The 27,242-nt window shown below is 40.5% G+C and overlaps 1 protein-coding gene across 1 annotated transcript in view; it reads left to right on the top strand.

The window, feature by feature from the left end:
- LOC132393222 (uncharacterized) overlaps nucleotides 1-27,242 on the top strand; it is a 62,077-nt gene that overhangs the window by 7,978 nt on the left and 26,857 nt on the right. The gene's annotated exons all lie outside the window — the stretch shown is intronic.

The following is a 27,242-nucleotide window of genomic DNA, read 5'->3' as shown; positions in this document are numbered from 1 at the left end:
CGGGAGAATGTGGTAAAATTCTTCTTTTAATGGTAATTTTTCCATTTTGAGTTATTTCCAAACAATGTGTTATTTATTGATCACAAAGGCTGATGTTTGGCCCTTCCAGCAACCCCCAGACCTTTTACTTTGCTGTCTGCTCGTCAGTGAGAGCAATTCAAGGTGACTCATCTTCTTAAATTTCTTCACCTTTTTGCCCACACCAGGAAATCCCCACACAAAAATATCTAGGTCACAATGCTTAAGCATTCTAATCATTTAGTGCTTGAAATATACTTTGACTGTAATTAAAATACATTGAAATGAGTTAACATTAAAATTTAACCTTGATTAAGTGAACCTTGATTAAGATATACTTGAACCCTTTGTAAATGCTTGCTTAACTGTTATATAAAATAAGGTATCACTTTTCTGTGTCTCCCCTTTCCTTGTAGCAGTCTAGAGCTTTTCCTATTTACTAGACAGTCTTGCATCTCTTTCAGTGCATGTAAAGACTTGTGTTTCTCTCAGCAGCTCTTTTTACAATACCTTTATTGTCTTCCTCATTTGCTCATAGTTAAAATGACAATCTCTGTTCTCTCTCTCACTTTGCATTCCATCCACAAACCCCTCTTTTCCATCTCCTCATTTATTTATGTGATCACTCAGGGCAGGGTTTAAAATGCTAAGATATCTTTTAAATCTTTCTTCACCGAAATTTCTCATTTCTGGATGTTTCACAATCAGAATCAGGTTTGATATTACTGGCATATATTGTGAAATTTGTTAACTTTATGGAACAATGAAATACATGATAAATAATCATATAGAAAAGCATATATATGTCTATTTAAAGTTGGCACTTGGCCAAGTGGTTAAGGCATTGGTCTAGTGATCTGAGGCTCGCTAGTTCGAGCCTCAGCTGTTGTGTCCTTTGTTACGAAATTCCCGTAACTAGATCACTTACCAGCAAAGATAGAGAGGTCCGTTGAAGTCTGATGGTACTATTTTTAAAAGTATTTATTGATAAAGGGCACAAAAAGAAGATTAATGCAAACATACAGATAATATACGTCGTCAATACTAAATCTAATAATAACCGATAAGAAACAACTATCGTTGTCTAGGGGTTACTGTATTGTCCAATGGAAAGATAAGTCACTATCAGTTTGTTCAAGCTGCAGCATTGTTGGGTTTAAAAGTGATGCGGTTTAAACTTGCCCAAGTCTTTTATGATGTCAATCCGTTGAGTCAGGGGAGCAGGTTTCCCTGCTGTTAGCTAAAAAGCCGTTTTCCGTGGTTTCAGCCACCAATTCCAGCCACGGAATTGAACACACGTGGCTTGGTTTCCAATGATCGTCTGCTGTTACGTGGTCACTTAATGTTTCTTCTGGTGCATCTGAGGGGTTGTTCCTACAGCCCCTCTTTTATTCTGACTCGCAGGGTCATAGATGTCAATCAGGCTGGGGGTGATGCAATCTCTCCCTCAACCAGCCCACTTTGCCCGAGGGCATTCACGTAGCAGAGCATCTCAATCCACAAATCTGTCTCCAAGAGACAATGGCCATGTACCGTAGCTTTACATCGCTATGGGGGGGAGAAACATGACATCCTGCACGTCTCCCCCTCATGTCTTGGGCCCCCCTTTTGACTCAACCCAACAGTGATCTGGCGATTCTCACAAAGGAGGGGGCTATGGACATAACACCTTGAACAAGGCACTTAACCACACATTGCTCTGCGACAACACCGGTGCCAAGCTGTATCAGCCCTAGTGCCCTTCCCTTGGAAAACATCGGTGGCATGGAGAGGCGAGACTTGCAGCATGGGCAACTGCTGGTCTCCCATACAACCTTGCCCAGGCCTGCGCCCTGGAAACCTTCAAAAGGCTCAAATCCATGGTCTTGCGAGACTAACGGATGCCTATTTAAAGTTAAATTAAAATAAGTAGTGCAAAAAAAAAACCAGAAATAAAAAAGTAGTGAGGTAGTGTTCATGGGTTCAATGTCCATTTAGAAATCGGATGGCAGAGGGAACTGTTCCTGAATCATTGAGTGTGTGCCTTCTGGCTTCTTTACCTCCCCTCCAATTGTAGCAATGAGAAGAGGGCATGTCCTGGGTGGTGGGGATCCTTAATGATGGATGCCACCTTTCTAAGGAACCACTCCTTAAAGATGTCTTAGATACTACGGAGGCTAGTACTCATGATGAAGGTGACTGCTTTTACAACTTTCTGTAGCTTCTTTCAGTGCTGTGCAGTAGTAACCCCCGCCCCCATACCAAATGGTGAAGCAGCCAACCAAAACGTAGTAGTATTCAAGTGTTTTGATTTTAAATCAAATCTCCTCAAACTCCAAATGAAATTTGCCTTCTTTATAGCTGCATCAATATGTTGCATCCAGGTTAGGTCCTCAGTGATATTGACACTCGGGAACTCTCCATTTCTGATCCCTGTATGGGGAGTCATTTGTGTTCCCTTGCCTTATCCTTTCCGAAGTCCATAATCAGCTCTTTGGTCTTGCTGATGTTGAATGCAAGGTTGTTGCTGCAGCGCCACTCAAAAATCTGATATATCTCATTCCTGGACTCTCCGACCCACTTTTTAACATGACGTTTCTCTAGATCAGGTGTTCACGACCATTCTTATGCCATGGATCCTGACCATTAACTGATGTTTCAGTGGACCCCAGGCTGGAAGCCCAGCTCTAACTGCTCATCCTTTAAGTCCATCACTTCTGAGTAATTTCTCATTTATCAAATCCAATATACTGTTGAACTTGTTTACCATGGTGTATATTTTAATCTTTCTCCCTTTAACTCCAAGAGATAAAGAGAGTAATTTTAATGAAAAATTGGTCCAACCATTGTTTTGCTGGATTTTCTAGACCACACTAAGCATTACCTGATCCCATGTTAGCTTGTTCATCAACAGTTCAAAGATTATCTGATAAAGCAAAGATAATGCCTGGTTTCTTTTTCCGTCCCCACCATTCACTTCATAGCTCTTTTTTTTGTGTCTTCTCTTCCAAATGGTGTATAGAGTAACGAAATGATTGCTCACTATCCTAGCAGTTCTTCACAATGTCCATCCCCTCCCCTTGCTGACTAGTGCAATATTCTCCCACATTCCTTCAGTTCAAAATCATGTCTTCCTCTGGATTTGATTCATCTCCTTTCTTGCTTCTTCAAAACTCATCCTGTCCTACCTCCTGTTCATTTGAAACTAGCATAACTAATCGTTGGTGAACCAACTTCTCTTCCTGGGTATAACAGCTTCTGTTATTAAGTATCACTTCCCTCCCTGTATTGTTTCTCTGCTTCCAAATATGCATCATTGCCACTCTTCAAAAATTCAACCCCACTGTCTTGATAAATTGCTGTGCATCTTCATAAAATCTTTTCTATCCAGTTATAAACTTTGTCAGCTCCCCACTTTCCCCAGAGTTTCATGCTTGAACTTCACCTGGTTTGCACTCGTGCCACAGTACAAATGACTCTGAAGACCCATCTCTATCTATCTTTTGAATACCCAGTCCTCCTCCACCGTATCTCCTCTTTATTCAGATTGGCCAAATTCTTCTTCTACTCCCATTCTTATGTGTGTCCACTAAATCAGTTGGAAATGTTACTTTTCCCACTCCTACGGTTGCCTGTCTCCAATGATATTTTCTCTGCACTGCTAATATCATCTGTTGTCGGAATATTAAATTTTACATGAAAGTAAGTTTTACATGAAAGTAAGTTTTACTTGAATTCAAGTTTTACATAAAAGTAAATGTTGCATGAATGTACAGTAAATATTTAGGTTCATTCTATTTTGATCAAATATCACACTGTGCTGGTGAACGAGCAGGAATTTCCTGTAACTAAATGTTGAGAAGACTGAAGGCATCCTTTTTGTAGCAGAGGGCTGATTGCAGACTGGTAACTGAAGACGTGGTGTTGTGGGTGCATTTTAACTTCCCTTACTGAGCATGTTATTGACAGACTGTTGTTCTCACCTCAATAACTCAGTTGCAAGAATATAATCTAATCTAATGTACATTGGAGGTTTAATCCCTTAATAACATTGTGTTATTTTCTCACAATCATCAACAATTATTACCCCATAAACTTCAGTGATTATTTTATATGTCAGTAAGGCTGTCATCGTGTGAGCAGTACAATTGAAAACTAAAATGAAATTTAAATTGCTCTTGCAAATGCCTCTCCTAATGTGACAATGAAATAAATAACCACACATCCTAAGTACCCACATCTGGCCTTTTTCAACAAAAGAGTAAAGCAATACAAACTTCCAGTGTAGTAGATTTGGTCTTTGGATGACAGTGAGATGGTAAACTGCCTCAGTGACTATCATCTACTGTGATGAAGTGCTTTGACCATTGGTCTGGAAGTATATCAACTCCTGTCTGAGGAGTGACCTGGATCCACTCCAATTTGTCTACCTTCACAAAAGGTCAAAGCAAACACCATTTCACTGGCCGTACACCAGCTCTGAAACATTTGGTCAATGAAGGTGCAGACATCAGGATGTTTTTCACTGACCACAGATCAGAATTCAACCCTATCATCCTGTCTGAACTTATTCCTAAGCTCTAAGAACTAGGCCTTGATACCTTTCTGTACAACTGGATCCATGATTTCCTCACTAACAGACCCTGTTAGGTACAAGATTATCAACATCTCCTCCACACTCCCCATCAGCGCAGGTGTACCACAGGACTTTGTACTTAGCCCGCTGCTCTATCACATTACATTTGTGATTGTATGGCTAAATACAGCTCTAATGCCATATTTAAGGTTGCTGACAACACTACAGTTGATGGCTGAATCAAAGTTGGTGACATATCTGCCTGTAGGATGGAGGATGAAAATCTGATTGAGTGGTGCAACAACTTCTCACTCGACCTCAGTAAAACTGAAGAGCAGGTATCAATTGCAGAAGGAAAAAGCCAGAGTTCCATGAGCCAGTCCTCATTAGGGGATAGACAATAGACAATAGACAATAGGAGCAGAAGTAGACCATTCGGCCCCTCGAGTCTGCACCGCCATTCTGAGATCATGGCTGATCATTCGCTATCAATACCCAGTCCCTGCCTTGTCCCCATATCCCTTGATTCCCCTATCCATCAGATATCTATCTAGCTCCTTCTTGAAAGCATCCAGAGAATTGGCCTCCACCGTCTTCCGAGGCAGTGCATTCCACACCTCCACAACTCTCTGGGAGAAGAAGTTCTTCCTCAACTCTGTTTTAAATAACTGACCTCTTATTCTCAATCCATGCCCTCTGGTACTGAACTCTCCCAACATCTGGAACATATCTCCTGCCTCAATCCTATCAAATCGTTTAATTATCTTAAACGTTTCAATCAGATCCCCTCTCAATCTCCTCAATTCCAGTGTGAACATGCCCAATCTCTCCAATCTCTCTGCGTAAGACAGCCCTACCATCCCAGGAATCAACCTAGTGAATCTACGCTGCACTTCCTCAATTGCCAGAATGTCCTTCCTTAAACCTGGAGACCAAAACTGTACACAATATTCCAGGTGTGGTCTCACCAGGGCCCTGTACAAATGCAAAGGGACATCCTTGCTCTTGTATTCAATTCCCCTTGTAACAAAGGCCAACATTCCATTTGCCCTCTTCACTGTCTGTTGCACTTGCTAATTCACCTTCATTGACTGATGAACTAGGACTCCTAGGTCTCTTTGCATTTCTCCCTTACCTCCCTTACCTAACTCTACACCGTTCAGACAATACTCTGCCCTCTTGTTCCTGATTCCAAAGTGGATAACTTAACATTTATTCACATTGAATGACATCTGCCAAGTATCTGCCCACTCACCCAGCCTATCCAAGTCTCCCTGTATTCTCCTAACGTCCTCTTTGCATGTCACACTGCCACCCAGTTTAGTATCGTCAGCAAACTTGCTGATATCATTTTCAATGCCCTCATCTAAATCGTTGACATAAATCATAAAGAGCTGTGGTCCCAATACAGAGCCCTGTGGTACCCCACTAGTCACCTCCAGCCAGTCCGAGAAACACCCATTCACTGCTACCCTTTGCTTTCTATCTGCCAACCAGTTTTCTATCCATGTTGAAACCCTGCCCCCAATGCCATGAGCTCTGATTTTACTCACCAATCTCCTATGTGGCACCTTATTGAATGCCTTCTGAAAATCTAGGTACACAACATCCACTGGCTTACCCTCGTCTAACATCCCTGTTACACTCTCAAAAAACTCCAACAGATTAGTCAAGCATGATTTGCCCTTGGTAAATCCATGCTGGCTCGGCCTAATTCTATTACTGCCATCAAGATGTGCCACTATTTCGTCCTTAATAATGGACTCAAGCATCTTCCCCACGACTGACGTTAGGCTAACAGGGCGATAGTTCTCTGTTTTCTCCTTCCCTCCCTTCTTGAAAAGTGGGATAACATTAGCCACTCTCCAATCCTCAGGAACTGATCCTGAATCTAAGGAACATTGGAAAATGATTACCAATGCATCCGCAATTTCCTGAGCCACCTCTTTTAGAACCCTCAGATGCAGACCATCTGGACCCGGGGATTTATTAGCCTTCAGTCCTACCAGTCTACTCATCACAGTTTCTTTCCTAATGTCGATCTGTCTCAATTCCTCTGATATCTTATGACCCTGGCCCATCCATACATCTGGGAGATTGCTTGTGTCCTCCCTGGTGAAGGGAGGGATCAGAGGTTGACAGGGATCAGAGGTGAACGGGGTCAGTAGCTTTAAATATCTTACCATACCAAAGTATCTGTCCTGGGACCAACACTTAACTGCCATCACAAAGAAAGCACAGCAGTGCCTTTGCTTTCTTAAAAATTTGTGTGGATTCAGCATATCCCCAAAAACTTTGACAAATTTCTATAGCTGCATAGTATAATCTAACTGGTTACATCACAGTCTGGTATAGAAACATCAATGTTGAGGAATGGAAAAGACTATAGAAAGTAGTGGATACAGCCCATTTGATCACAGACAAATCACAGGCGTACATCCAGCATCAAGGACCACCATTTAGTCCATTCTCTCTTTCTGCTACTGCCCTCGCAGAGTAGATAGCGAATACTTAGGTCTTCACCACCAACTTCAGGAACAGTTATTACCCTCTAAGCATCAGGCTTCTGAACTGGCATTACATAAATCACCATTGTAATGTATGGACTTATTTCTTTTAAAGCCGTGACCACTCCTTCCCCCTTAGCACTACGCATTGATATGTTGTTTGTACATGTACTGTCTATACATGTGCATTCTCTCCCTCTCTATCATTTGTTTCGAATTCCCGTAACTGGATCACTTAGCGAAAAGCTGTTTTCCCGTGGTTCCAGCCACCAATTCCAGCCACGGAACTGAATGCACGTGGCTTGCTTCAGATGACTTCCTGCTGTTACGTGGTCGCTTAACGTTTCTTCTGGTGCGTCTGAAGGGGTTGTTCCGCAGACCTTCTTTTATACTTCCTCACAGGGTCTCAGATGTCAATCAGGTTGGGATGATGCAATCCCTCAACCAGCCCACTCTGGTTGTCCCCTGAGGGGCTTCAATGAATAGTACAGTACTCAATACACAACTTGGTCTTGTGGAGACAATGGCCATGTCCTGTAGCTTTACCTCACCGGGGAAACGAGCCAGCCTGCACGTCTCTTTTCCCCTTTCCTGGTCCCCTTTTCCCAACCCAACAAGTGATCTTGCGATTCTCACAAAGGAGAGGGCTACGGACGTAACACATTGCAATGTGAATACACCAGTTAAAGCCATCTCCCACATCCATGCTTTTATTTAATTGATATGTAGTTGTGCACAGATACAACAAATTGGCGACGGGTACGAACCTGGATGTCAGAAAGTATCAGCAACTGCACCAAACAGTTATGGATGAAATAGCGAGAGTTAAGCAGCACAAGAAGGCCATCACAGATGCTAACAAACATGTGGGTACAGCGTAGAAATAGTGAAAGATACGCTGAATTTAAAGTGAAAACAACCTGGTGACAGCTTCAGTGGGAAAGTTGACAAATTTGATAGCGCTAATGAAGGCTGAGAGTGGTATATTGAGAGGGTTGAACTGTATTGTAACGCAAACAATGTGGAGGAGCAAATGAAAGCCCCTACACTTCTTAGTTTAATGGTTACAAGGACACATAGTCTCAGTAATCCCTGAAAAACCAGCAAGCAAGATGTCAGACAAAGTTGCTACAATTTTACAAAATCACTTGAGCCCTAAATTTCTGACAATGGCTGAGAGATTTAGATTTTACAAAAAGAGTCAAATTTTACAAAACCAGTCAAAAGATGAAAGCCTTTCTGAATATATTGCAGAACTATGCAAACCTTCCCTGCACTGTGACTTTAAAGGTGAATTTTCTGATGCATTAAGAGTCAGGCTTGTATGTGGCTTGCATAGTGAAAGCATTCAAAGCAGGCTATTATCCAAAAGAGACCTAACCTCAGAACAGGCACTAGTGATTACAATATCATTAGAGACTTCAGCAGAGCTACAGAAAAGGAGGTTAGACTGTGAAGTTCACAAAATGTCCCTGAATGGTGCAAAAAGCCAAAGATGTTATCATAACACCATAACCATAAGGCATTTGAGCATCATTAAGCCATTTGGCCCATCGAGTCTTCGCTGCCATTCAATCATGGCTGATCCTTTTCTTTTCCTCCTCAGCCATGCTCCCCAACCTTCTCCCCATAACCTTTGATGCCATGGCCAATCAAGAACCTATCAATCTCTGTCTTAAATACATCCAACGACCTGGCCTCCATGCCTGTCTGTGGTAAGCAACTCCACAAATTCATCATCATCTGGCTAAGCATCTCCGCATCTCTGTTTTATATGGACACTCCTCTGCAGGATATCCCAGGAACACAGTGTTACCTTAATGATATCATTGTGACTGGCAAGAATGATGAATAGCACCAATAGAACCATGGTAAAATGCTTACCAGGCTGAGTGAGTATGGTCTGTGCGCAAACAGAGAGAAATGGGAGTTTTTCAAGAATGATATTTTATATTGTGGACATGTCATTGACAATCATGGCTTACGTGTCACAGGAGAGGACTAAAGCAGTTCTACAGGCTCCCAAATGAGAAAATGTGTCACCAGCCAAGTCAATCTCGGGCCTTGGAAACTTCTACCACCGGTTTCTCACATACATTGCTACAGTGCTGCACACATTGAATGCACTGTTACAGACAGGAGCAAAGTGGGAATGGTAGGAAAGATGTGCAAAGACCTTCAAGGAAACAAAGAGATTCATAACATAACTGAACTGCGTACTGTTATGACCCATCCCTGCCCACCAGACTGGCTTGTGATGTGTCCTCTTATGGCATTGGAGTCATTTTGTCACACATTATGAAAATGGATCTGAATACCCAAATGTATTTGCTTCAAGATCACTGACTAGCACCAGGCACAACTGTGCACAGATTGACTGAGAAGCCCTTAGTCTAGTATGGGGAATAACGTCGTTCTACACACTACCTCTGTGGGCAAAAGTTTATGATAGTGACAGACCACCAGCTCCCTGGTGTCTATTTATAATCTTGGAAAGGGAATTTCAGTAATGACTGCTACCTGGCTACAATGTTGGGCACTATTCCTAGGAGCCCACTATTATGATGTAGAGTTCAAGGGTACCAAACAACACAGCAATGCTGATGGCTTATCACGTCTTCCACTACTGCCAATTGAAGAAGAAAAGTTCTCATATTGTGACCCAGCAGAACTGTTCCATATCACATTGGTAGACAAATTCCAGAATAGAAAAGGAAACAAAGAATAACCCAATATTGTCAAAAGTCTATGAAATCACCATGCACGGATGACCAGCTCATATTAACCCCCTATGTTTCCAGAGTTCTCAGCAAGATGAGTCCAACTATCAGTATGTCAGAGAATGCTGAAGTATGGATCCTATGCTTTTTGTTCCCTCTAAACTGCACACCAGAGTGGTAGAGAATCTGCATGGAGGACACCTGCGTACAGTCAAGATGAAGAGCCACATGTGCTGGCTGGGAATAGATAAACCGAATGAAGACTTGGTCAAAAGCTGTTCAGGATGTCAAAAAGTTTGAAGTGCACCCCACAGGCACCATTACACCCAAGGAAGTGGTCATCGCCACCTCGTCAAAGAGATTGACTTCGCTGGGCACATCATAGACTCCATGTTTCTGATTACTGTGGATGCTCATTTGAAATGGTCAGAGGTTATACCAATGAAGTCAACCACCTCAGCAAAGACTGTTTCCACCCTGAGGACTATCTTCACCAAAAGTGGCTTACCAGAACAAACTGTGAGTGACAACGGACCACAATACATGTCAGAAGAATTCTGACTGTTCATGAAGAAAAGTGGTATCGGACATTTCAGGTCTTCACCACCCAGCAACAAATGGGTTAGCTGAAAGTTTTATCCAAACCTTCAAGAAGTCCATTAAAGCGATGGACAAGGAGGACATTTCTCTACAGCACAAGATGGACAATTTTGTTTTTGTGTATTGGAACTCTGCTCATGCGACATCAAATCAAACACCTGAGATCTTGCATAGACCTCCTGAATCCAGACACCTGGAAGGAAGTACAGATTAAACAGTTCAGCCAGTTGCCAGGTGAAGCAACGAGGAGGTTCTAGATTGGACAGGAAGTCCTATAGTGATTATTGAGAAGACAAGTGGGCATCCAGTAGGATAGCTATAAGAACTGGATCACTGATGTATACTGTGGATGTCGGATATCAAACATGGAGATGTCATGTGGACTAGATACTGCATGCTCAACTGAAGAACACACCTGAGTCGATTGCATCCAACATATGGATCCAGTACAGGGACCAGAGTTACCTCTCAGTGATGCTCATGTCACTGACAGAAAAGTGATACGGGAAACCATGAACGTTATCTTCGACAAGACACCTGCCAAACCTGATGCCACTCTACAGGTGCAGAGGCACTCTCCTGAAAGAATCAGAGGGCCAATTGAAAGTCTGAGCCTTTAGAACTGTGAAGTTAGTTAATGGACTGTTATTGTGAAAACATGTTTATTTAGAATGTAGATTTATGAAAGAGAAATTGATTTTTTTTGTACATATACAGTTTCATGTTGCATTGGTCTAAAGGGGGAGGAAGTGTAATGTATGGATCTTTTTCTTTTTGAGCAATGACTCTCCTTAGCACTGCGTATTGATCTGTTGTCTGTGCATGCATATTGTTCTTTCTCTCTCTCTCTCTCATTGCAATGTGATTATAAATACACTAGTTAAAATCATCTCCCACATGTGTGCTTTTATTTAATCAATATGTAATTGTACACAGACACAACAACCACAACTCTAAACTGATTCTACAACTTAGAGACTCACTTTCAAGGACATTTAACAACTCATGTTCTCAGTATTTTTTTTACTTGTACAATTTGTCTTGTATCTAACACAAAGTGTAGTATCTAGCACGCAGTATAAGGAATAAAGTAGATGAGGCTCAGTTGGAAATTGGCAAGTACAATGTTGTGGAAATAACAGAGACATGGCTTCAAGCAGACAGGGCCTGGGAAATGAATATTCAAGGATATATTTCTTATCAAAAGGATAGACTGATGGGCAGATGGGGTGGGGTGGCTCTGTTGGTGAGGAATGATACTCAGTCCCTTGCGAGGGAGAACATAGAATCAGGGGATGTAGAGTCAGTATGGATAGAACTGAGAAATTCTAAGGGTAGAAAGACCCTAAAGGGTGTTATCTACAGGCCCCCAAATAATAGTCTGGATGTAGGGTGTATGTTGAATGAAGAGTTAAAATTGGCATGATACAGTTGTCATGGGGGATTTCAACATGCAAGTAGACTGGGAGAATCAGAATGGTACTGAACCCCAAGAAAGGCAGTTTGTGGAGTGCCTCCGAGATGGATTCTTAGAACAGCTTGTACAGGAGCCTACCAGGGAGAAGGCAATTCTAGATTTAGAGTTGTACAGTGAACCAGATTTGATCAGGGACCTCGAGGTAAAGAAGCCATTAGGAGGTAATGACCATAATATGATGTTTTAACCTACAATTTGAGAAGAAGAAGGGAAAATCGGATGTGTCAGTATTACAGTTGAACAAAGGGAACTATGGAGCTATGAGGGAGGAGCTGGCCAAAGTTCAATGGAACAACACCCTAGCAGGGAAGACAGTGAACAACAATGGCAGGTATTTCTGGGAATAATGCAGAAGGTGCAGGATCAGTTCATTCCAAAGAGGAAGGAAGATCCTAAGGGGAGTAAGGGGCAGTCGTGGCTGATGAGGGAACTAAAGGACAGTATAAAAATAAAAGAGAAGTATAACATAGCAAAGTTGAGCGGGAAACCGGAGGACTGAGAAGCTTTTAAAGAGCAACAGAAGATAACTAAAAAGGCCGAGAAAAAATGAGGTACGAAGGTAAACTAGCGAAGAATATAAAGGAGGATAGTAAAAGCTTCTTTAGGTATGTGAATAGCAAAAAAATAGTTAAGACCAAAATTGGGCCATTGAAGACAGAAACGGGTGACTTTATTATGGGGAACAAGAAAATGGCAGATGAGTTGAACAGGTACTTTGGATCTGTCTTACTTGGGAAGACATAAACGATCTCCCAGATGTAATAGTGGCCAAAGGAACTAGGGTAATAGATGAACTGAAGGAAATTTATATTAGGCAAGAAATGGTGTTAGATAGACTGTTGAGTCTGAAGGCTGATAGGTCCCCGGGACCTGTGGTTTGCATCCCAGGGTACTTAAGGAGGTGGCTCTAGAAATCGTGGATGCATTGGTAATCATTTTCCAATGTTCTATAGATTCAGGAACAGTTCCTGTGGATTGGAGGGTGGCTAATGTTGTCCTACTTTTCAAGAAAGGAGGGAGAGAGAAAACAGGGATTTATAGACCGGTTAGCTTGACGTCAGTGGTGGGAAAGATGCTGGAGTCAATTATAAAAGAGGAAATTACGACACATTTGGAGAGCAGTAGAAGGATCAGTCCAAGTCAGCATGGATTTATGAAGGGGAAATCATTCTTGGCTAATCTTCTGGAATTTTTTGAGGATGTAACTATGAAAATTAACAAGTGGATGTCGTGTACCTGGACTTTCAGAAAGCCTTCAATAAAGTCCCACATAGGAGTTTAGTGGGCAAAATTAGGGCACGTGGTATTGGGGGCAGAGTACTGACATGGATTGAAAGTTGGCTGGCTGACAGGAAACAAAGAGTAGTGATTAACAGGTCCTTTTCAGAATGGCAGGCTGTGACCAGTGGGGTACCACAAGGTTCGGTGCTGGGACCGCAGCTGTTTACAATATACATTAATGATTTAGATGAAGGGATTAAAAGTAACATTAGCAAATGTTATGAGAATGCAGGGTGACTTGGACAGGCTAGGTGAGTGGGCGAATGTATGGCAGATGCAGTTTAATGTGGATAAATGTGAGGTTATCCACTTTGGTAGCAAGAACAGGAAGGCAGATTACTATTTAAATGGAGTCAAGTTAGGAAAAGGGGAAGTACAACAAGATCTAGGTTTTCTTGTACATCAGTCAATGAAAGCAAGCATGCAGGTACAGCAGGCAGTGAAGAAAACTAATGGCATGCTGGCCTTTATAACAAAAGGAATTGAGTATAGGAGTAAAGAGGTCCTTCTGCAGCTGTACAGGGCCCTGGTGAGACCCCACCTGGAGTATTGTGTGCAGTTTTGGTCTCCAAATTTGAGGAAGGACATTTTTGCTATTGAGGGAGTGCAGCATAGGTTCACAAGGTTAATTCCTGGAATGATGAGACTGTCATATGTTGAAAGATTGGAGCAACTGGACTTGTATACACCTGAATTTAGAAGAATGAGAGGGGATCTGATTGAAGCATATAAGATTATTAAGGGACTGGACACACTGGAGGCAGGAAGCATGTACCTGCTGATGGGTGAGTCCAGAGCTAGAGGCCACAGCTTAAGAATAAGGGGTAGGCCATTTAGAACAGAGATGCGGAAAAACTTTTTCACCCAGAGTGTGGTGGATATGTGGAATGCTCTGCCCCAGAAGGCAGTGGAGGCCAAGTCTCTGGATGCATTCAAGAGAGAGTTAGATAGAGCTCTTATAGATAGCAGGGTCAAGGGATATGGGGAGAGGGCAGGAACGGGGTACTGATTGTATATGATCAGCCATGATCACAGTGAATGGCGGTGCTGGCTAGAAGGGCCGAATGGCCTACTCCTGTACCTACTGCCTATTGTCTATTGTCTTCTTTTGCACATTGGCTGTTGGTCAATTATTGTTTATATGTAATATTTTTATAAATTCTATTTCTTCATTTTCCTGTAAATCCCTGAAAGAAAATATTGCATACTTGCATACTTTGATAATTTTTTTCTATTTATATAGTGCCTTTAGATAGCAAAAATAGTAAATAGTCAATGATCCTGAGACTTTAGGTTGTTTAACTTTTATACATAATTCATAGTTCTTAGTTTTATAAAAAGGGGGAGCAGAATATTGAAGCAGTTTGTTTCTAGTAATTCAGGTGTCGCAACCAAGAGTCAAGGACACGAGGCTTCATACGAAAAATGTTTAGCACTGTAACCCTATTGTTCATAGGCTGCCTACAGATGCCTTCTGGTAGGGAATGAGGATAGTCAGAACAACCTGGAAGCGAAAAAATGCTTTGATAGAATTTATTGTGCACTGTTAATAAATAGCATTGACTAGAGGACTTCAGAATTTCTCAGATATTAGAGACTATAACTTGATGGTTTTCCTGGATGCAAACAAAATTAATAAACCTGCACAGGTCTATCAGACTGTGTGAGATGAAATACACCAAGTGACATTGGACAGTCATACATGGTGTAGAGTTTTGGAAGAACCACTGCACAGGCAGGGACAAAATGCCAGCTTGAGTGTAGATTAGGTTTACATGCAATCTGAGGGTGAACAGATGAGCGTGTGATTCCGTTGCTGTAAGTATTGAGAGAATTACCACCAATCATATTCTCAAAGTAGAGGATCAAATTGCAGACTGTAGGAAATATGTATGTTGCCTGAGATGGTTTCTGGAGCTTATTATGTGGAATCTGATCAAGTAACCTCGTAGGAAGTCAGAAATATTCCACCCACAGACCGTAAAGAAATAGCCCTTGTCTTGGTGCATCTGCATTACAGATTGACTGGTGGTTTTCAGATAAATCAGACCCCGAGAAAAATTATGGTTTCTGGTTTGGTTTGCAACTTGTGATAGGTGAATGTGATGACCACAGGGACAGTGCTGGGCCAGCAACTGTTCATGATATACAGCACATTAATGAAATGGAAGAGGGGACCGAGTGTAGTGTATCTAAGTTTGCTGCTGATACTGAGTGGGAAAGCAGATTGTGCAGAAGATACAGAGAGTCTGCAGAGAGGTATAGACAGGTTATGTGAGTGGGTACATGTCTGGCAGATGGAGTACAATGTTGGTAAATGCGAGGTCATCCACTTTTGAAGGAAAAATGAAAGAGCAGATTATTATTTACATGGTAAACAATTGCAGGATGCTGCTGTGCAGAGCGACTTGGGAGTGCTTGTGCATGAATCACAAAAGGTTGGTTTGCAAGAAGGCTATCAAGAAGGCAAATGGAATGTTGGCCTTCATTGCTAGAGTGATTGAATTTAAGAGCAGGGAGGTCATGCTGCAACTGTACAGGGTACTGGTGAGGCTGCACCTGGAGTACTGCATGCAGTTCTGGTCTCCTTACTTGAGGAAAGATATACTGACTTTGGAGGCAGTGCACGGGAGGTTCACCAGGTTGATTCCAGAGGGGAGATTAAGTCACCTGAGACTGTACTTGCTGGAATTCAAAGGAATTAGAGGAGATCTTATAGAAACATATAAAATTATGAAAGGGCTAGATAAGAAAGTTGTTTCCCCTGGCAGGTGATACTAGAACTAGGGAACATAACCTCAAGAATCGGGGGAGTAGATTTAGGATGGAGATGAGGGGGAACGACTTTACCCAGAAAGTAGTGATTGTGTGGAATTCTCTGCCCAATGAAGCAGTGGAGGCTACCTCAGTAAATATATTTAAGACAAAGTTGGATAAATTTTTGCATAGTAGTGGAATTAAGGGTTATGGGGAAAAGGCAGGTAGGTGGAGATGAGTCTCTGGCCAGATCTGCCATGATATTGAATGACAGAGTAGGCTTGATGGGCCAAATGGCCTACTCCTGCTCCTATTTCTTATGTCCTTATGTTCTAGGCCAAGGCTTTGATGAGACCATGTTAGGCAGTTTTTGATTTTTTTTTAACCAAGTCAACATATAGCTGGAAGCAGTGCAAATACTTGATAGTTTCCTAAGTTGAGATTCAAAACTTAAGAAGAGTGTTTATTTTTTGTAGTTTAAAATAATTATTCATAACTTCATTGAATATTAGAAAACCTTCAAAGGTATTGACACATTCAATGTTGATAAATTGTTTCTTCCGGTTGGAGAGTCTAGAAATAGAGGTAAGGGTCTCACAATGAGGAATTGGGCATTGAAGATTGAATTGAGAATGTTTTTTCACTTGTTACTGTAGGCTTTTTGGTGCCTTTGTTAATTAAGGCAAATAACAGTAACAGCTACTGATAAACTATACTTTATTGAAGTTGGTGAATTTTCAACCAATAATGGTGGTGCTATTAACAATATGTTGTAAGTTATATAGTATCAAATAACAAGTTCTTGAAGGAAAAGGAATTATTATATGTACTATAAAACATCTAATTTTTTGGTGTTTTCTATACTTCAATGTTTTCAAAAGTAGGTTTGATAGGTTTTTGAGCACTAAAGGAAATGAGGATGTGGGAAAAAGGGCAGAATATAGGATTAACCATCAGCTTAATGAATGTTAAGCAAGATCAACAAATCTTTGTGTTCTTTTAAGGCAACATGCTTTGGAGTTATGGAAGTTATTTTCAAGGTAAAGATAGAGGAATAGGTACAGTAATTTTTCTTCAGAAAAGTGGAGTTGATAAATTAAATAATTTGTGTTGAAAAAAATTACTTCATATGTGGCTTTAGCTTGACAGATTAACATTGTTTCTTTTATTTTGTGGAAGTTTCCTCCATTTTTCCTAAGCGAAATAAAAGAACAGAATCAGATATCACTAGCCCATGTCAGGAAATTCGTAGTTTTGCGATAACAGTATATTGCAATATATAAGAAAAAAGAAAAATAAAGTGTAATAAGACATACATACATGAGTTTACTGTCCATTCAGAAATCTGATGGTAATAGGGAAGAAGCTGTTTTTAAAATGTTGAGAATGCATCTTCACGTTTTTATATGTCCTCCTCATTGAGAAGAGGGTGATTGGGTGATTGGGGTCATTAAAGATGGATGGCACCTTTTTGAGGCATCACCTTTTGAAAATGTCCTTGATGTTGGGGAGGCTAGTGCTCATGATGGAGCTGCTGAGTTTGCAACTTTCTGCAGCTGTTTTCTGATCCTGTGCATTGGTCACTCTATACCAGATGCGATGTAACTAGTTAGAATGCATTTCATGGTATGTTTTTAGAAATTTGTGAGTTTCTTTGGTGACACAAGAAGTCTCTTCGAACTCCTAACAAAATATAGCTGCTATTGTATCTTCATTGTAATTGCATCAATATGTTGGCCCAGGATAGGTCTTCAGACATCCAGGAACTTGACATCCAGGAACGAAACTGCTCACCCTTTCCACTGCTGATCCCTTTATGAGCACTAGTGTATTGTTCTCTCAACTTCCCTTCCTGAAGTCCTTGGTCTTACTAACTTTGAGTGCTTGGTTGTCGCTTTGATACCATTCAACCAGCTAATCTACCTTACTCCTGTACATCTCCTCATCTGCATCTAACATTCTGCCAACAATAGTTGTGTCATCAGCAAATTTATTGATGGTATCTGAACTACACAGTCATGGGTGTAGAGAGAGTAGAGCAGTGGACTCGAGGTGCAGTGTCCTTGAGGTGCTGCACTGTTGATTATTAGCAAGGACGAAAGGTTATTTCTTAGCTGAACTGACTGTGGTCTCCTGGTGTGAAAGTCAAGGATTCAGTTGCAGAGAGAGGTACAGAGACCCAGCTTATTTAACATGCACATTATACATTTCCTCTACCTTTTTCATGACCACGTGATATTATTTCTAGCAAGGGACTTTGGAACTATACTTAGAGATGTTCTTTGATGCTGAGATGCATGGAAATATGCAACAAATTTGCTACTGCTTTGATAATCTGTTTTATGTGTTTGAGAGTTAAATGTTGACAAAGACTTCTTCAGCTAGGGTCATGAAATACTATCAACTATCATCTAATACGTGATGCAGTATGCCTTAAATAGCACAGAGATTTCCATCCCAAATGAATTACTCAGATCTTTGGATTGGTCTCAGATTCTGGGCTTTCTGACCAAAGGATCAGTGTGTTTACTGAGCCAGATTTTTCTGGTATTTGGAGACATTTACAGTAAACCTGTTAAACCTCAAATAAACAAAATCAATTTAAAAGTAACTAAAACCAGCTTATGCTCATAAAGACTTGAATATCTTAATGAAGTAACTTCTTGACATGAAGTAACTTCTTGACATAAAGTAACTTGTACGGTTTTTTTTTTGCCTCCTTATCACTTGTCTGAGATCTCCATGAAATTGAAGGAATCTGAAATGCTGCTTTAGGTCTTACAGATTCAGCCACAGAATGTCAAGTATGACTTTGCTTCCTCTCTGCCATCATCCAGCTGCATGATACTGCATTTGTCTAGTTTCGTTCTTTCTTGTACACTTACAGCCCCAGACTTACCTACTATAGCTTTCTTCCTTGGAGGGGTGGGGGTGGCAGTGAAGTGACAGAAGGCTCTCATGGATCTACTTTGGACCTGTACCTATTTCTCATTGACATGTTAACCCTCAATGGTATCGTCCCCATGAAGCCATGAACACTATATCACTGTTCCATTTTGGCAAATAGATTACTTTTCTCTTTGTAACTTCTAGTAACTTTTTAATGTTCTGCATTGTACTGCAGGCACAAAATAACTAATTTCAAGATGTGTGTCAGTAATAATAAATCTGGTTCTGGATTTTACGATTATTTCAATGACTCCAAGCTTTGCATTTCATCATCCCTCCAGAACCCTCCATCCTTTCTTGATAGTCAGTCTGTTGTTCCACCATTCATTTCTGTACAAGTAGCAATCAATGCCTGGCCTTTCTTGACCCCGAGATGAACTTCCAGTTACATAGCTGCATGATCACAAGGTATCAGCCATTCTGCCCTGCAGCAGGCTGCCTGCCTTCCCTGAAGTCCTTTACTCTGCATTTTTTACCACTAGTTTTCATTGTCATCTGAAGCTTTGGTATCGCTGTTCTAACTCACCGATCATTTCAGTGTTTGGCAATATTTTTTATTGGATCTGGCTTTAGAATTTCTTCCTATTTACCCATGACTTTCCTTTTTCTAAAGTCCCAGAATGCTCCCATGATCCGGGTATTTTAAGCAATCTCTATTTTGTTGTATTTACCTATTAGCTGGTACATGCCAAAACCTGTCTGGAATTCCTTTCACAACCTCTTCCTCGAAAATACTCCTTAAAATATTCCTCTTCAGTTGAGTCAAGTATATTCTGATATGGTTCAGTGAAGAATTCTGTTTGCTATTTCTAAAATGTACCCCCCCCCCCCCCGGCTTGCTTTTCAGAGTCTTAAAAAAATGAGGTAGCTATTATCATTGTCAGGCATCTGTGGAAAGGAATAAAGTGTTAACATTTTAGGCTGAGAAGGGTTGTTCCTAATCTGATGAGCTCCTCCAGCATTTTGTGTGTGTTACATTTGATTTTCAGTATCTGCAGAAGCTCTTGTATTTTTTATTATTGTCATTGTGTTTTTTTTTGCTGTTCCTCCTTTGCAATGTGACAAACATTAGATTATAGCGCATGAGTGTTAAAAGTTCTCAAGGAATAGAGCAGAGTAGTTTCTCATGATTTTGTCAGGATGTTGAAAGTTTCCCAGCATGTCCACTTTACAAATGGAGAGTGTGGGACTTGGTGCCACCACGTTTCAATTCACATGAAAGAAAAGAGCGTTCCTATGGTTTCATTCCATAACCACAATGTTGAAAACTGGTCACTAAAAGCAAGAAAACAAAGCAAAATAAGAACAAGCTATTCAATTTTCTTAAGTAAAAATTTGCTGAAGGTGCTTAGAAAGAAGCTTCAATAAAATTAAGCCATTCACTCAAGGCCTGCTAAATTTTGGAAACACAGGTGGATGCACTTGCCCTGCATTACTGGAACAAAGGATGGCTTCTACATAATTAACCTTGTTCCCATTATCATTAAATATTGTCAGTCGTTCACTATGAATCTTTGATCCTGACATTAATGCTAGCATTGGCCGTCCTATTGTAGCAAACCCTCTAGCTCCCCGTGTGCAATCTGGTATTTTTTGGATATGTTTGACATTTAAGAGCTTTATGTCCTCTCATTTCTTTTATTTTGCTTTAGATGGCAGTGTAACTGTTCTCAGCCCTCTTGCTAAAATTGCCATTTGAGGTTCAAATATGAGCCTCCAGGTGGCAGTGCATATGTTTAGATGATTTCGGAAAAATGGAGAGATTAAACATTTTTTAAAATTCATATTTACTTTTGAAGATAGCATGCCTGTTGGATATATTAAAACATATACTTTCTGGTCTCTTAGTCTTCTCTTTGTTAATTCTAATGAAAGGCAAAGATTTTTAGTTCCAATAATAGAGGCTATGTGTGAAGGTAAAAGTAAGATAGAGTAATGTATTTCATTATTCTAGTCTTAAAAATAAATGGTTTAATGGTGAACCTTTAAAAGCATGTTACCTGAATAGTAAATCTCTTATTTAAGTTGCATTTCATCTTTTTTTAAGCAAAACTGCTGACCCCTTTTACCTATTCAATGAGGCAGACTGGTGCTGTTATGCCAAGTCCCAATGCATCCTTGCTTCCTGTTCCCAGTACAGTCACACATAAGTGAGGTGAGTGTTCTGAATGAAAAGAGCTCACTTATGAAAAATCTGCTAGCAGAAACAGCTGATCTGCCAATCTGAAGCATTATAGATAAACAAATAGTCTTGCCAAATTCTCCGGCTAAGATATGCATCTTTCTTCTGTCACCTCCTATTTGGTCCCTGTTTGAAATCCCTTCAGCTGCTGGTAAACCCTAAGTGACAACTGAATCTTATCAATTAGAAAAATAAATTGTACATATTATTTTCATCTAATTCTTAAAATTATATATTGTCTCTAAATTTTAACTACCTCCAAGAGATGCAGACTAGACTAGGGCACTGCAAGCTCTCTTTCTAAACTGCTTCAACAACTGTAATTTTAAATTTGTCAGCTTCCTTGTGTCCTCTTGAAAAAACATGAAGCTTTGGGAATTGTTTTGAGAATGTGCCTGTGGTGGTCAAGTAGTTAAAATTAAATATGGTCAAGTGTGCATTGCCAATGTGATCTGAGGGGAAGGTACAGAAATGAGGGAGGTAGAAAGTATACTACAATAATAGGAGAGTGACAGAAAATGAAGAGGTGATCAGTAAAGAGTTTTGTGAATGCTGAGGCTGCAGAGATTATTTCTATCCTGAAAAACCGGTGAAAAGTTGTGTAATATTCAAGCATTGTGTGCCTGTCCTAACAGTAGGTTTCCTACCAACAACCTCAGCCATCACTTCCTATGGTTCCCACTAATGCCAGAGGATTTTCCTGCAGAGGTTTCAGAATAAGTTGTCACTTGCCACCACCAGAACTGGCATCTCTAGAGGAGTATGGACAAATCCAGTGGTAGATCTTGTCACAGATTTTCAGCTTTACAGCTATCTCCCTGTGGCTAGAATGCACAAACCCTTTGGAGCATGGACTGCTTTTAAGTGATGCTAAGGAATCCCAAGTTCTTCTCCCTACATTTCTTGTTCCATTCATTGTATACCCTACAGAAGTAGCATGATAGTGGATAGATATGAGCTCATAACTATGACTGGAGAAATTAAATCTAAAAGGATATCTCTTGGACCTAACCAGTTCATGCTCAATTTGATCAGCCAAATGCATACTTCCAACATGATATTCGCATAATGACACCTTTTGTTGATCTGTGGGATTATCAGACCAGAATCCACTGAAATGGGTCCTGAGGGATGACTAGACTTCAGATAGTGGACCATGAGTTTCCATTTTTGAACCATCCTGAAAGTGAGAGATGGTCAAAAACCATTTAAATAGAAAAAAGTAAATGATGAATTTTATTGAAGTTCTTAGAATCGATTAAGAATGTAAATCAAAACAAGGAAATTTTTTCCAAAATATATTCGTTGCACTTACCTTGTTAACCCCATTTAGCTGAACTGGGTCATGCTGAGAGTGCAAGTAAGAAGTCCTCAGCTGTCAATGTCCCAAACCTGGGCTTCAACACCATGTCCAGTAGCAGAGTGGAAGGGCAGATGTTTGTTCTTTATGCAGCAGTCAAGATGAGTGGGTCTGCAAGTAAGATATGGTCAGTCGTTCTTTATACAAAATTAGCCATCATCTTCAGTGCACCAGCAAAGTCTTAGGATGGAATAGAATACTTAGTGGTCAAGCCCTCAGGGCTAGCACAAAATTCGTAATCTCCAAATGGTAATGCTTGCTGGACTCCTAAGTGCCTTTAAGATCTGGAGCACCAATATCAGGCACCCCAAGGAACTGGTAAAATACCATTAATGCTGCATCTGCAAAGTCCTCCAAATTAATTTGGTGGATGAATAATTAAATGCCAATGTTCTTTCCCAGGCCAACATTCCCATTACCAAGGTACCAGTGCCCTCTATCTTTAAATTTAGCCAGCCACACTACCCAAATGTCCAGCACAAGGCTCCTGAAGCCCTATCACTGGAAAAGATTCAAGGAAAAGCTACTCCCACCACCACCATTCTGGCTTCTACTCTCCCCGTTTCCAGTCCTGATAAAGGGTCTTGGCCTGAAGCGTCAACTGTTTATTTCCCTCTATAGATGCTGTCTGACCTGCTAAGATTTTCCAGTATTTTGTGTATGTATTAATCAAAAAAGAATTCAAAGCTTATTGCATACTGATGCAATTACAAAGAAGGCACGGCTGCAGCTATATTTCATTAGGAGTTTGAGGAGATTTTGTATGTCAGAAAAAACTCACATATTTCTACAGATATACCATGGAGAACATTATAACTGGTTGCATCATCATCTGGTATGGAGGGGCCACTGCACATGATCAGAAAAAAGCTGCAGAGAGTTGCAAACTCAACCATCTCTATCATGGGCATGAATCACCCTAGCATCAAGGATATCTTCAAAAGGCGATACTTCAAAAAGATGGCAACTGCCATTAAAGGCCTCCATCAGCTAGGACATGCCCTCTTCTCATTGTTGCCATCAAGAAAGAGGTACAGGTTCCTGAAGATACACTCTCAACATTTTAGGAACACCTTCTTCCCCACAACCAACATATTCTGAATGGCCAGTGAACCCATGTACACTATTTTATTTTTGCTTTCTTTGATAGTAAATCTGATTCTGATTCTCATTCTGATTCTGGAAGAGCAACGTCCCCGCTGACTCCTAAAAATTTCTAGTCCATCACTGTTCAAGTGGAGGAGTAACATTTTGGGATGGTATCAAGTTCCTAGACTGCATTGTAAAAAGTACAAAGCAGACACAAATTCCAAGTAAGCTGCTGAGGGAGCATAGATTTTAATTCCATCCACCATCCATGCTGTCAGACATATCCAATTCCAAGAGACATGTGAAGAAACAGAAAGAAATACTGGTCAAAGATGAAAGCAGTTTGGCTTGTGACGCTTGTAGAGCATTTCAACCTTGATTTGTCCTGTAAAACATCTTGTCACTGGAAAAACTAAATAATAGCAATTTACTAAGCAATATATTCACTTTGATTTATTTTATTTATTTTGAAGTTGGCAAGCACAAGATGCTTTTTATTTGCTGTGAGTGTCAAATATTTGCCTGTCAGGTGTGGCATGGCTCTGAACAATTTAAGGTCCTTCTACAATACCTCAGTAATTTCCCTAATTTAACTTTAAAATACCACTTTCCTGTGCTTGTATTATTTTGCTTCTTATTTTCTAAAGCAGTTATGTGCGAAGAATGATCATTCTGTACATAGTTGCGTTGTCTGCCAAGTTATTTTAGGATGTAACACCATCTACCAGTAACTCTATTGGCACTGTTGGAACCCACTTGGACATAAATGACAGGAAAATCTTGGAATTTGTCAGCCTAATATGGATCAAATCTAATTTTCGAAGTGAAAATATAAAACCTAAATGCCTTTTTCTTTTAAAGAAGAATCAATATTGTGAAAATTAACATATAGTTGTTACTGTATGTTCCACTAAAGCATGTCTCAGATTACCACAAGGTCAGAGATGTTGACATTGTTTTGAAATAAATTATGCAGTTATGAAACTTTTATATTTGCTATAAATTTGGTTTGAAGCATGATATTAAGAGTTCAAAAAATCTACATGGGTGATTATTCTTGATATATCACTGTTACTATTTACAATTTAAGTACAATCCCCTTAAACCTTTATTTCATTCTACATCACAAAAGTCAGCAATGCCAATATTTACATAAATATGAATTTTCAATTTGTCTTCGTACTTCCTTACAAGGAAGAAGCAAAAATAACCTCCAAGATTCACCCAGAGACCATATTGCACTTTTAAAAACAAGTAAAATGTTTTAATTATTGTGAAGCTAATATCAATGATATAGAACACATGTTTATTGAAAAATCTCTTGTATCACCCTTTCATACCGCAACATAACAGGATTTCCTCCTTTACCCCCACAACCTTTGCAACTCCCACTCTATCTTCAAGATCTTTTTAACACAAGCCTTTTCACGCAAACTTTTAGTTACCCTTCCTCGTGTTATTTAGTTTAACATTCATTTTAGTTTGATTATACATTTTCTGAAGCGCCTTGAGTTTTTTTTTAATCTGTTAAAGATGCTCCATATATTTAGTCTGTTTGTGTTGGTAGTTTTCATCACATGCATTTTAAATCCCTTCCTTACTTCAACCATTGCAATATTTTGTACTACTGTAGTAATAATATTTAATCCTGTCAGTTTGAGGTTTCCAGTTGGGTTAAACAGTTTCTTTGGTTTTCCCTAACCTTTTGCCACCCAAGCAGCTTCTAGCCAATCGAAATACTTTTCTCAGCTGCTGCTACTAACCACCTAGCTGCTGTTGTGTTGTCAAGGAAACCGCACAAAAACAAATAGCAGTTGTCATGGAAATGTTAGAAAACAACCAGCTGTAGTGTTAATGCAAATGGCACTTTTTTGGTATTTGACTGTAATTAGAATGCACCAAAATGGTTTATTTTACTAACGAAGGAGGCTAAAATATAAACAGGAAATTGTTTATTGGTTACAAAAATGCTCTGACACTGATGGAGTGAAGTCAGGTGTGAAAAGCAGTGGGAAGAATGCCAGTGGATCTAGTTGCCAGTTGACTCCTTATGTGTGCTGAATGGAAATGTTTACTTTTGTGAGAAAGACAAATGAGCAATATCCCTGAAGAAGATTCCTAGACTACGGTATTTCTGCGTATTCAGTATTTTAGCAGAGTGTAAAATGGTAGATCATTTGGAGGGGGAATCAGAGTTACCATTACGGATTTAATGACCTTTGCAATAAATTGTAATTTTAAAAGCACCTGTTTTCTGTCAGGAGAAATGGTTTCTGTGGTGGCACCGATCTGTAATATCTGTCAATGGTGTCAGACAGGGTTTCGGCCCGAAACGTCTTCACTACCTCCTCCCATAGATGCTGTCTGGCCTGCTGAGTTCTGCCAGCATTTTGTGTTTTTATTTTTGTCAGACTTAGTTCTGGTTTTAGGTTTGTAGGGATGGTTCTGGGGATAGTGCAGGAGCTAGGGGTCGGGCTAGGCTTTAGGAATAGAAATGAGGAGAAGATGGATGCCTGGCGCAGTAGATGAGAAGTCTAGGTAGGAGTTCGAATCCAGGTCGTGAGCAGTGCGGTCAACGATCAGCGATCCTGGAGGTCAGGTCAGCAGTTGCTACCCAGGTTTGGCCAGTCCCAGTCCTGGCAATGGGAGTCATGAGGACCAGTGACCCCCCCCCCCCCCACCCCAGGTTACTGGGGTTTGGAAGTTAGGGCCCAAACGTCAAACCTGTGATCAGGTCAATACCCAGACAACAGGGAAGCCTGGAAGGCAAAGCTGAGTCCAGAGCACTGCAAGCTTGGAGCTGGAGGCCTGAAGGTCAAATCCCAAAGTGGCAAGTTCGGAGATAGAGGGCCTGGGTCACTGAGATCAGAGGTCCATGTGAATCCAGAAGTCAAAGCCAGAAGGTCAAGCCCATAATTGGTGAGTTCTGGGGTGCAGGTTCAATGGTCAAACTCATCATCAGCCAGTCCTGGGATCTAAGCACAAATGTCAAATCTGTGATCAGCAGGCCCTGGGGTGAAGTCCAAAATCAGAGAGATATCTGTGAGTATAAGAGCCTGGAGGTGACCTGTGCTGGGGCTGGAAGATTTGTGTGTGCGTGAGTGGGTGAGAGAAAAGGAAAGGAGCTTGTTTTGCTGAAGTTGTCAGTTGTGGCTTTTGTTGTTGTTGATGCTGCTTGTGTTGTTATACCAAACTTTGTGAGTATGTTATGCTGACATCTGAATTTGTAACAACACTTGCAGTCTACTCCCCAGCATATCCTTGGGTGTGTCTGGTGATAACACAAAATGACACTGATCTCTGTAAGCTTCAATGTACATGTAACAAATGTACAAAGCTGCATCTGCATTTAGTGTTGGCGACTATTATAACAAAGTTGATATTAGCTCATGGAAATCGGACTGCCCAAAACAAGCACTGTGAGGTGTATTCTCGCAGCCTTTGCTACCATTGATATGACCTCAACCAAAGAAAAATATTAAAACCCTTTATTTTGTACCACAGGACCCCTAATAACCAGCAGGATACTGAGGAACAGATATACGATCAGATTGAGGAATTGTGCAAGAATAATGGGGCTGTTGTCATGGCACTCCTTAATATAAACTGGGACCTTCTTAGTGCAAGGGGTTTAGATGGGGCCGAATTTGTTAAGTGTATCTATGAAGATTTTGTAAATCAATATATGAATGGTCCACTGAGAGGAGGGGCCATATTGGACCTGCTGTTGGGTAATGAGCCTGGCCA

This window comes from Hypanus sabinus, chromosome 4, assembly GCF_030144855.1.
Source record: "Hypanus sabinus isolate sHypSab1 chromosome 4, sHypSab1.hap1, whole genome shotgun sequence".
Lineage (NCBI taxonomy): Eukaryota > Metazoa > Chordata > Chondrichthyes > Myliobatiformes > Dasyatidae > Hypanus > Hypanus sabinus.
Note: the sequence above shows the minus strand (reverse complement) of the source record. Positions and strands in the feature narration are given on the sequence as shown.